Raw genomic sequence first — 11,437 nt, forward strand, 5'->3', positions numbered from 1 at the left:
CGCGGCCGCCTCAGCAGCGACTCCCGCCGTCGCTGCCTCACCGCCGGCCGCCAGCCTCGCGGGCGGGCCCTGGATCACACGGACGCAGCGATTGGTTTTAGCCTGCCCGGCCCGGCCGATGTGTCGGCTCCTCTGATTGGTGGTTCTCGCTAGCTGCCGCCCGCGGGAGGTGGCATTCGGCCCCGCGCCGCGTCCGGCGCGCGCTAAGGGCGGGAGGGGTCTGACGTCGCGGCCGGGGGGCGTGCCTCCGTCCCCGCGCGTGCGTGCTCCCCGCGAGGCCCCGGAGCCGCCGTCTCCCCGCAGTACTCGTTGCCTTAGCGATGGCGCGTCTGCCCTCGCTGACCTGGAGCGGGGTTGGGGACGCGGTCCACCCGGGAAAGCCGGGCGCGCTCCGGGAAAAGGAGCTCTTCCAGGGAGCGTGGCTTCGAGGACTACCTCTCCGGCCGCGGCCGGCGGAACCTCGCTCTCCGGAGGGAGCTCGGAGCCCACAGCAGTCACGCCGCGCTGCGTCCCGCACGGACAGGGCGAGCGACCGCCGACCCCGCCGCAGGGCCGGGGGCCGATGCCTGAAGGAACAAGTGACACGGGGATGCGAGAAAAGGCGGGGGGGGGGGTGCTGGGAGGGACGGCAGAGAGCGCCCGTAGCCGAGCCCCTCCCACCGGCGTGGCCTCGGCCGGCCTGTGAGGGGCTTCCGTGAGGGACGCGCTCGCGCCGTCGCTGGAGTCGCGCTGAGGCTGCAGGGCCGCGTCCGGCCCCGGGGACACCTCGGACGCGTTCGTCTGCGGAACCTTCGGCTCCTGTCGGAGGCAGCGGGTTAGTTTCAACGGCGTCTCCCGTCAACCTTCCGCGGGCGGAGACAGGAGGTCGGCGCCCGCGGCCGAGCAGCCACGTGTCAGCAAGTGGAAGGTCGGCGGTGGCGATCCTGAGTGTTTCTCTTGAAGATTTTACTTATCTGACAGAAAGAGACCACGAGCAGGCAGAGAGGCAGGCAGAGAAAAGGGGAAGCAGGCTTTCTGCGGGGCTCGATCCCAGAACCCTGAGATCACGACCTGAGCCGAAGGCCGAGGCTCAACCCGCTGAGCCACCAGGTGCCCCGCCAATCCTGATTATTCTAAAGCAAACGATGTGCCCCTGTGCCCTTTGAAAGCCTGGCCTTCTGCGCCCTTGAAATCCAGAGCGCACTTTCCCCGTCAGTGGACTCCATGTGTCCCTCAGGTAAGAGCCTCGGTTGCGTCAGCTCCTCTCTTTGGACAGAGCACAGATAGCAAAAGCTGGGGCTCTGGAATCGAACCCCTGAATGTCCAGGAGGCACATTTCCTGTCAGCCACACTGGGTTGTTTCGTCATCTGCAGAAGGAGACCTGCAGTGTCCGAGTGAGCTCCGCCCAGGAACTTGCCCCGAATGCCCACAGCAGCCTCCGCGATAGCCAATGACGCGAGAACAGCGTTGATGTCCATCAACGGTTTAACACAACTCAGTATATCCGTAGGATGAAATATTAGTCATCCGTGAAAAGGAACGAAGTTCTGACACACGCTACAGTGTGGACTGTAATACTGAAAATACTACACTAAGTAAAAGAAAATAGTCACAGAAGACCCTATACTACGTAAGCCCATTTATATAAAATGTTTGAAATAAGCAAATCCATAGAGACAGCAAGTAGACTAGTAATGCTTTGGGCTGAGGGGATCGCGGAAAATGGCAAGTGCCTGCTAATGCATACAGGGTTTCCTTTAGGGGTGATTGATGAAAATGTCCTAAAATTAATTGTGTGATGGTTACACAATTTTACGCATATATTAAAAACCATTGGATTGTGTACTTTAAATAAGGGAATTGTATGGCATATGAGTTATATCTCAATAAAGCTGTTACTGTTTTTTTAAGATTTTACTTTTAAGTAATCTGTACACCAGGGTGGACTCGAACTCCTGATCCCAAGATCCAGAGTCACATGCACTATCAAATGAGCCAGCCAGGTGCCCCAAAATATTTTTATCTTTTCAAAAAAAAAAAAAGACAACAAACCTCTGAAAGCCCCTGGCTCTGGTGCATCTCTAAGAACAAGAGATCAGTATATCTAACTTTGTTTTTTCTTTATTCAGTTAGCAAAATCTTATAAGCAATATGATCTGAGAAAATTTAAACAAATACCCAGCATGATAAATTTCTTTGGAACATCTAAATCAAATGAAGAAGATGGTCTGATTTGTCCCAAGCTGCTTTGGGGCAGAAGAAATGAACCACTGGGATCACAAAGCTCATCAAAAGAAAATGAGCAAGATCAGCAGGCCTAGAGCAAGAGAAAGAGAAGGAAGGAAATAGCTCGACAAAGTGATTATAGAAAGACCCAAGGGCTGCCCCCAAAGTCATTTAACTGGCCTTTTAATGTTGAGGCCTATGTCCCATTCCACTTCCTGCGCTCCAGACTCTTCAGGAAAAATGCTCACCGTGACATGAAACCACTGCCTGTTGCCAGCCCCTCTCCTCTGCAAAACAGAATTGCAACTGACATGTTCTTCTTACTGCCCCCGAAATACTTCATCCAACTACAAGACCTGAAAACAACTGAGTACCCAGGTGAGGGGCTGGAGCTGTGTCTCACCTAGTAAACCATGAGAGCAAGTCCCAGATGGGGGCATCCAGGAAGAAGAGAGGACACAAATCAATTTGGTGGAATCTGGCAGGGAGGTGGGCCCCCTGCCTGTCATCCCCCTGGCAGGATGTCTCCCAAAGCAGGACAGCTTTAGGTGGCCCAGGGGGCCACACTATAAAAGGCAGCCAGAAACAAGGAGCTGCTTGAAGCAAAGCAAAGCTCAGAGTCATTTGGGAAAAGTTTTTTCTGCTTTCTAAATCTACCCCCAACCCATACAGTGTATGTTAAGAAAAAGCACTCCAAAATACACTCTTAAGAGGACAAAGTTAAAAACAGCGTATGTAATTTACCCGTTTGCATTTTTGTGAGAACACACTCCCACCCACCCCCACACACATGCTTGTGGTTCTGAGAAAGGATCGCTAGAAGGTTGCACCGTGAATTGGAGCAATGGCTGATTCTGGATGGAAAACTGAAGAGCTTGGGAACAGGACTGGGAAAGAGACTTTTTTTTTTTTTTTTTACCATATCTGTATACTCGGGCAGTTTTTGAAAGTTTGTGTCCTGTACTTGGCTTACCTATTTAAAACAAATTCAGAATAAAACAAACCCTCTCTTCTGCAAAACTCACCATTCAAGCCTATATGAACTCCTCTACATGACATGTTATGGGGCTCTGTGTGATTTAATAAGCCACCTATTCAGGACACATAGTGTGAGCGTGGGACTTTCCCTCCCCAGCCTTACCTCTTCCAGGTGATCTGCTCAGGCTCCAATAACCTCACTGAGGGCACAGACAGCTTTATCCCCAGAGCCATCCAGGGGCAATTCAAAGGACTCGGGCTTGTTTCTTCCAAACAGCCTAGGCAGCCCCCACAGGCCCAAGGAAAGAGAGGAGTGGGCAAGCAGTTGCTGACACCCCAGGGACAGCCTGGAAGCCACTGCTCCCCTAAAGCCAGCCTCGCACAGCTCCCACCTCAGGATTCGTCTCCCAGGAAGGCCTGGCCCAGGGTAAGGACCATAGTATTTCACCTCCAGGAAGGAAAGTCTGGTCAACACATCGAGGAACGTTCCAGCTTGGAGAACTAGGGAGGCAGCACAGCCCTCCACTGCTTTTACCTGGGGGGTAGATTGGCTTTGAGTTGGGTTTTGGTGCAGCAAATCTCCTTTCATGGCATTGCCATTCCAGAATGTGGCGTGGACCGAGGATGGTGGCAGAGGTGAGCGGTGGAAGTGGGGAGAGGCCCTCCGATGTGGGGAAGAGAATCATGCCAGGTCCTAATTTTTAACTTTTATTCTCTATTCCAGTCCAAGAGAGCTGGAAATGAGAGTCGGGAGCAGGGGGCTTGGAAACGGAAAATGGAGAAGACAGGTTATGTTTGCAAGTGAGGGAGCAGAGATCTTTCAGAGAACACACACACGTGGCTGCCGGAGAAGTGTGGGGAGTGGAGAAATGGGGACAAAGGCAGGTCTCAAGGCAAAGGGAAGAAATGGTAATGACAGAAGGTGACTGTGTCTTCCCGACCCTCCGTCCTGCTCTCAGCACAGGGCCTAGTGTGCGGTAAGTGAATGGATGAGTGAATGAATAGAGATAGAAATGGCAAAAACTACAGCTGTCAAGAAAGGCAAAGCAAAGGGACATGGGGAAGAGAATTGAAAGGCACTCAGGGTCCTGCCTAGGTGGGCAGAGAGACAGGGTGAGGGCTCCAGAGGCAATGATCCTTACTGGAAAATTGAGGGTTAAGTTAAATTTTGGCCCGGGCGCCTGGGTGGCTCAGTGGGTTAAGCCGCTGCCTTCGGCTCAGGTCATGATCTCGGGGTCCTGGGATCGAGTCCCACATAGGGCTCTCTGCTCAGCTGGGGTCCTGTTTCCCTTCCTCTCTCTCTGCCTGCCTCTCTGCCTACTTGTGATCTCTCTCTGTCAAATAAATAAATAAAATCTTTTAAAAAAAAAAAAAAGTTAAATTTTGGCCCAACCTAAAGTGACTCCCAAGTCCTGGCTGACGTAGGACAAAATGAGACACTTACCTACAAATAGCATCAAAGTCCCAGGTGACACTGCACAGTGCTCTTGAAGCTTGTGAGACAGAGGGATTTGAGACAGAAAGAAAATGGTGATACAATTTAGAGAAAAGGAAAAGAAAAGAGCATGCATGCCTCTGCACTTTCCCCACCCCTAGATCCAGGAAAAGTGGCCAGGTCAGGCCCCTCGGCCACATCAGCATTTTAAAATGAAAATCCAGCCTAGCCTATGAGCAGGCATTTTCCAAATGGTTACAGAATTCCTGCACCTTCCAAAAATACCTCTTCGTGGAACGCCTGCCAGGGAGCGAGGGCCACATGCCCAGGCTGGAACCAACCAGTCGGGCTTTCTAAGCCCGGGAGCTCCCACCCACATGCTCTGCAGTCCCTAGATGCAGGAAATGCCCACTGCCTCACAGGTAAACCCAGCCAGACAGCTATGGGTGCTGAGCCCCAGACTGGGAGCAAGGCTCTAGCTCCACTTACAACAAAAAAGATTATGTGACTTCCTGGAGTGGTTTTCAGACCTAGTTCTGCATATAACCCACCTGTACAGCTTTGTAAACTAGACCCCAAGCCTCACATGGGTTATATGAAGCAGAACCTCTGGAAGAAGGGTCCGGGGGCGGGGTGGGGGGACAGCAACTAAAGTAGTGACTGGAAGGTGGTGCAAGGGGTACTAGAGAGATGCTAGTCAGTGATGTTCCGTTTCCTGACCTGGAAATTACCCAGTTTGCTCACTTCATGAAAACTCATCAAACTATGGCACATGTGCACTTTTCTGTATATTTGTTACACTTCATTTTTCCAAAAGTTCCAAGCTAAATTCTGCTCTCCTGCCAGGTTTGAAGACCGCCGAGCCAGAGCTCCAGGGTGAGGGTCTTAGGTTACATCAGAGAAGCCGAGTGCTTGGGGCTGTATGTTGGAGTAGCTACAGGGGCTGACTCTACTCTTAGGCAAGTCTCTGACTTTCAAGGGAAAGAAGCTCTGGGGAAGGGGTGAGGGGACAGGTGGGAGGCACTCCAGGGAACAGCTCTCTTATACCGCAGCCTGCCTCTTGGACAGGGCTTGCTAGGCCCTCTATGACCCAAATCAAGGGGCTATTTTCACCTGTGGCTTTGATTTTCCTTCCCTGATGTCTTCCACCAGGCATGAGGTGCTGAAGACACAGCAATGAGCAGCAAATCGGCCCCTGCAGTCCTTACTGGGTTTGTATTTTAATGTAGAGCCTGGCATTTAATTAGATATGAAGGAGCTCGGGAAACACCACCCCAAAATCTAGCAATGTAGCTTAAGGATTATTTTGAGTTGAAGGCAATTAAGAACAGAAAACACGGGGTGGGGGGAAAGAGAGGGGCTGCCTGGATGGCTCAGTGGGTTAAAGCATCTGCCTTCGGCTCGGGTCATGATCCCAGGGTCCTTGGATCAAGCCCCACATCGGGCTCTCTGCTCAGCGGAGAGTCTGCTTCCCTTCCTCTCTCTCTCTCTGCCTACTTGTGATCTCTGTCTGTCAAATAAATAAATAAAAAATATTATTAAAAAGAGAGAGAGAGTGAGAGAGGAAGAAAAAGAAAACACAAGTTCTTTGTCCTCTTCCTTTCTGCAGGAAACAGGACATAAATTTCCCTTTTGTAAGGGAAATTTCTATTTGTAAAGATGCTCCCCCCTCTTACCAGGAAGAGAACAACTTGGAGAGAACTGATCACCTCATCATCAGTTGGTCTGTATAACAACCCTTACTCAATCACCCTTATCTTCCACTATATACTTAACATGCTTTCCTGTCCCTAGAAACCCAAATCCTCCATTTCCCTGATGAAGTTAAAAATGTAAGCCTTGGGACGCCTGGGTGGCGCAGTTGGTTAAACGACTGCCTCCGGTTCAGGGCGTGATCCTGGAGTCCCGGGATCGAGTCCCACATCAGGCTCCCAGCTCCATGGGGAGTCTGCTTCTCCCTCTGACCTTCTCCTCGCTCATGCTCTCTCTCACTGTCTCTCTCTCTCAAATAAATAAAATAAAATCTTAAAAAAAAAAATGTAAGCCTTGGGGGGGACAAGATGGTGGGGTACTAGGAAGAGGCGTCTTTTCAGCTGGTACCCCAAAGTGAGCTGATTACCTACCAAAGAACTCTGATCACCCATGAAATCAGCCTGAGATCAGAATTATACACGTCTGGATCTCTACAGGGGCAGAAGACGCCAGTGAGCAGGTAAAGCGGAATGGGAACAGCGGACTGATATCGGAAGATAAACAAAAGGGGGAGGGAGCCACCAGAGGCGACCGGTGCAAAAGTAATACCCCGATACGAGCGAGAGTGCCCTGCCTCTGGGGACCAGCATTAACTTGGAGACTGGTTGAAAGCACTCCAAAAGAGCAAAGGATTGGTGGGAAATTGTGGGAATCGGGGCGGCTAGGGACAGGGGCTTAAGTCCCCGGTCCCAGACGGCCTCCCCGGCGCGGAGGCAGAGAGAGTGCGGCGGAGAAACCGGCTCCTGGTCCCTAAGCCGCCAGCGTGCCCCAGAGCGCGGGGGTTCCAGCTCCTGTGAGGGGATGGGAGCCGCGCCGGTCTGCAGAACGCGCGCTCGCCCTACCACAAAGCTTGAGATGCGCACGCACGTCGCTCCAGCTCTCCTGGGTTTCTAAGGCCCGGGGACGCTTCTTGACCCGCACCATTGCTTAAAGTCTAAGCCGCGCACGCGAAACTCTTCCCCGGACAGAGGCGCGCAAAAGCCCAGCCTGCGGCTTACGGACCAGCGCCCCGTTCTCAGTGCCCCAGATGCGCGCCCGATCCACAGCCGCCTCTGAAAAGAGGTGCGCGCAAGCCGGGCACTCCCAGCCCGGGCCGGCGGCAAAATCTCAGTGTGCGATCGCTGCTTGGAACCTCTCTGGCGGTCGGGAGCTCCCAGACAGCCGCCACTGCCTTGGCTTTGGGGACGAGCAAAAGATCCTGCGCCCCCAGGGTCTTTAACTTGGAACCTGCACTGCCAGCGTCCAAGGGGGAATTTATTCAGCTTCTGCACCCAGACTGAGGCTTCTCTCTGAGACGGAGATCAGGAAGTGTTCCAGGGTGCACCTTGACTGCACCAGAGTAAATACATCCAGCTACATCTGTTCAGTCATCTCCCACCAAAATGACTAGGAGGAGGAATGCCCAACAGAAGAAAAATACAGAGGATGGACCTTCTGCAATAGAGCTAATGGCTATCAACATAGACAATATGTCGGAAAGAGAATTCAGGCTAACAATTATCCAGGCAATAGCTAGGTTGGAGAAAGCCATGGATGACCAAACACAATTGATTAGGGCCGAACTGAAAGCGACCAGACAGGATGTTCACACTGTTAGGGCGGAGCTTAAAGCTACCAGGGAGGAGGTCCACAATGCTCTCAATGAGTTCCAATCCAATCTAAACTCTCTCAAAGCTAGGGTAACTGAGACAGAAGATAGAATTAGTGATCTGGAAGACAAACAGATAGAGAGAAAGGATCAGGAGGAAGCCTGGAACAAACAGCTTAGATCCCACGAAAGCAGAATTTGGGAAATAAGTGATGCCATGAAGCGTTCCAACGTCAGAATTATTGGAATTCCTGAAGGGGAGGAGAAAGAAAGAAGTCTAGAAGATGTCGTGGAACAAGTCCTTCATGAAAACTTTCCGAATCTCGCGAATGAAACCAGCGTTCATGTACTAGAGGCTGAACGGTCTCCACCCAAGATTATACACTCCCAAAAAACATCACGACACCTGATAGTCAAATTGAGAAATTATAATTGTAGGTATAATCTCTTGAAAGCTGCCAGGGCAAAGAGGCTCCTTACTTACAGAGGGAAGCCCATCAGAATAACGTCAGACCTGTCCACAGAGACCTGGCAAGCCAGAAGAGGCTGGCAAGATATATTCAGGGCACTAAATGAGAAGAACATGCAGCCAAGAATACTTTATCCAGCAAGACTGACATTCAAAATGGATGGAGAGATAAAGAGTTTCCAAGACCGGCAAGGCTTAAAAGACTATGCAACCACAAAGCCGATACTGCAGGAAATATTAAGGGGGGTGCTATAAAAGAGGAAAAATCCAAAGAATAGCATTGAACAGAAATATAGAGACAGTCTACAGAAAGAAAGACTTCAAAGGTAACTCGATGTCAATAAAAACATATCTATCAATAATCACTCTCAATGTGAATGGACTAAATGCACCCATAAAACGGCACAGGGTTGCAGATTGGATAAAACGACAGGACCCATCCATATGCTGTCTACAAGAGACCCATTTTGAACCTAAAGATACACGCAGACTGAAAGTGAAGGGGTGGAGAAGCATCTTTCATGCCAATGGGGCTCAAAAGAAGGCTGGGGTAGCGATTCTCATATCAGATAAATTAGACTTCAAACTAAAGACTGTACTCAGAGATACAGAAGGACACTACATAATCCTTAAAGGGACTATCCACCAAGATGATCTAACAATTGTAAATATCTATGCTCCCAATATGGGAGCAGCCAATTACTTAAGAAAACTGTTAATCAAGATAAAGAGTCATATTGATATGAATACACTAATCTTAGGTGATCTTAACACGCCTCTTTCAGAATTAGACAGATCATCGAAGCAGAAAATCAATAAAGAAACAAGAGCATTGAATGACACATTGGACCAGATGGACCTCATAGATATATACAGAACATTCCACCCTAAAACAGCAGAATAATCATTCTTCTCAAGTGCACACGGAACCTTCTCCAGAATAGACCACATACTGGGTCACAAATCAGGACTCAGCCGATACCAAAAGACTGAGATTATTCCCTGCATATTCTCAGATCACAATGCTTTGAAACTGGAGCTCAATCACAAGGAAAAGTTCTGAAGGAACTCAAACACCTGGAAGCTAAAGACCACCTTGCTTAAGAATGCTTGGATCAACCAGGAGATCAAAGAAGAACTGAAACAATTCATGGAAACCAATGAGAATGAAGACACTTCGGTCCAAAACCTATGGGATACAGCAAAGGCGGTCCTAAGGGGAAAATATATAGCCATCCGAGCCTTGCTCAAAAAAATTGAAAAATCCAGAACACACCAGCTGTCTCTACACCTTAAAGAACTGGAGGATCAACAACAAATCAAACCAACTCCACACAGAAGAAGGGAAATCATCAAGATTAGAGCTGAGATCAATGAGGGAGAAACCAGAGATACAGTAGAACGTATCAATGAAACTAGAAGCTGGTTTTTTGAAAGAATCAATAAGATCGATAAACCACTGGCTACACTAATCCAAAAGAAAAGAGAGAAATCCCAAATTCATAAAATTATGAATGAAAAGGGAGAGATCACAACTAACACCAAGGAAGTAGAAACAATCATCAGAAGTTATTACGAACAGTTATATGCCAATAAGCTTAGCAACCTAGATTAAATGGATGCATTCCTGGAAAAATATAAACTACCAAAATTGAACCAGGAAGAAATCGACAACCTGAATAGACCGATATCTAATAACGAGATTGAAGCAGTGATCAAAAATCTCCCAAAAAACAAGAGCCCAGGACCTGACGGATTCCCTGGGGAATTCTACCAAACCTTCAAAGAAGAAATAACACCTATTCTCCTGAAGCTGTTTCAAAAAATTGAAGCAGAAGGAAAACTTCCAGACTCTTTCTATGAAGCCAGCATTACCCTGATCCCCAAAGCAGGCAAGGACCCTACCAAAAAGGAGAATTTCAGACCAATATCACTGATGAATATGGATGCTAAGATTCTCAACAATATCCTAGCCAACAGGATCCAACAACACATTAAAAAGATTATCCACCATGATCAGGTGGGATTCATCCCTGGGCTACAAGGATGGTTCAACATTCGTAAATCAATCAATGTGATACAACAAATTAATAGGAGAAGAGAGAAGAACCACATGGTCCTCTCAATTGATGCAGAAAAAGCATTTGACAAAATCCAACATCCGTTCCTGATTAAAACGCTTCAAAGTATAGGGATAGAGGGAACATTCCTGAAACTCATCAAATCTATCTATGAAAGACCCACAGCAAATATCATCCTCAATGGGAAAAAGCTTGCAGCCTTCCCGTTGAGATCAGGAACAAGACAAGGATGCCCACTTTCACCACTCTTATTCAACATAGTATTAGAAGTCCTAGCAACAGCAATCAGACAACAGAGAGAAATAAAAGGTATCCAAATTGGTAATGAAGAAGTCAAACTCTCTCTCTTCGCAGATGACATGATTCTTTATATGGAAAACCCAAAAGACTCCACCCCCAAACTACTAGAACTCATACAGCAATTCAGCAGCGTGGCAGGATACAAAGTCAATGTGCAGAAATCAGTGGCTTTCTTATACACTAACAATGAAAATACAGAAAGGGAAATTAGAGAATCGATTCCATTTACTATAGCACCAAGAACCATAAGATACCTGGGAATAAACCTAACTAAAGAGGTAAAGGATCTATACTTGAGGAACTATAGAACACTTCATGAAAGAAATTGAAGAAGACACAAAAAGATGGAAGACCATTCCATGCTCTTGGATCGGAAGAATAAACATTGTTAAAATGTCTATACTGCCTAGAGCAGTCTATACTTTTAATGCCATTCCGATCAAAATTCCACCGGCATTCTTCAAAGAGCTGGAGCAAATAATCCTAAAATTTGTATGGAATCAGAAGAGACCCCGAATCGCTAAGGAAATGTTGAAAAACAAAAATAAAGCTGGTGGCATCACCTTACCTGATTTCAAGCTTTATTACAAAGCTGTGATCACCAAGACAGCATGGTACTGGCATAAGA

The sequence above is a fragment of the Neovison vison genome, chromosome 14, assembly GCF_020171115.1.
Source record: "Neovison vison isolate M4711 chromosome 14, ASM_NN_V1, whole genome shotgun sequence".
In the NCBI taxonomy this organism is placed as follows: Eukaryota; Metazoa; Chordata; class Mammalia; order Carnivora; family Mustelidae; genus Neogale; species Neogale vison.